Source organism: Etheostoma spectabile, chromosome 2 (genome assembly GCF_008692095.1).
Source record: "Etheostoma spectabile isolate EspeVRDwgs_2016 chromosome 2, UIUC_Espe_1.0, whole genome shotgun sequence".
Taxonomy (NCBI): Eukaryota; Metazoa; Chordata; class Actinopteri; order Perciformes; family Percidae; genus Etheostoma; species Etheostoma spectabile.
In genome coordinates, this window is record NC_045734.1 from 31,953,801 (window position 1) to 31,954,867 (window position 1,067).

Genomic DNA, 1,067 nt, shown 5'->3' on the forward strand with positions numbered 1-1,067 from the left:
CCTACTGACCGAATGGCCTTACTGTACAATTATTAAAAGGCAGAGTTGGAGCTTCTGAGGAAAGATTTGCAGAGAATGTAACTATGTTAACAACATATTCTACTTGATGAAACTGGTCTTCTATTCACATCTGCAAAAAAAAAGACTTGCGTTACATCACTCAACCACTTCCTAAAAACACAGAGAGAGAAACAAAAAAGAAAATCCTGGCTACTGTGCATGTAGCGTGGAGCTCCACTTAATGACTTTGGTGGCTTACATTTTAGTAGTTCTTTAAGTTTGAATGCAGGAGATACCTGACACTCTGAAGTCCTATGGACTGGTCCCCTCATCAGCCCTCGCATTCTCTCCATTCAAACAGAAGATCTGAATCTAGTAAAACATGGTCAGCTAGAATTCACTCACACCTCCCATTAGTTCTTCTAACCCTTGTATCATTATCTCTGCATGTTTCCCCCTTGGGTCTACCAAAGGAGTCCTCAGCAGACGGCAACTGGCCACCATAGCAGGAGAGGAGGAGGAGGAGCAACCTGCAGCAGTGAAGGAGGAGGAGGAAGCAGCCTGCAGCGGCAGTGGCAGTGAAGGAGGAAGAGGAGGAGCAACCTGCAACAGTGAAGGAGGAAGAGGAGGAGCAACCTGCAACAGTGAAGGAGGAGGACAAGGAGCAGACTGCAGCAGCAGTGAAGATGGAGAAGGAGGAGTATGTGGTGGAGAAGGTTTTGGACCGCAGAGTGGTGAAGGAAGAGTAGAGTTTCTGCTGAATGGAAGGGGTTCTCAGAGTAAGTATGAGTCTATAATATTAATACTTGGTGTTCTTGGTCCGGATATATATAATTTATTTACATATTGCAAATAATGTCAGCATTGTGTCACGTCCTCAAAGTTGAAGGTTTGGTATTTTGACTCTAAGTTGCAGACCCCCAATAACCTTAGAATAGAAAAAGGACTAATAGGAATGATGATTAGAGTGAGAATGGATTGTCTAAAACAAAGTGTGAGGAGATGTTCTTCTGTCTGCACTCACCTTTCCAGTGAGGAGAACACTTGGGAGCCGCAAGACCACCTGG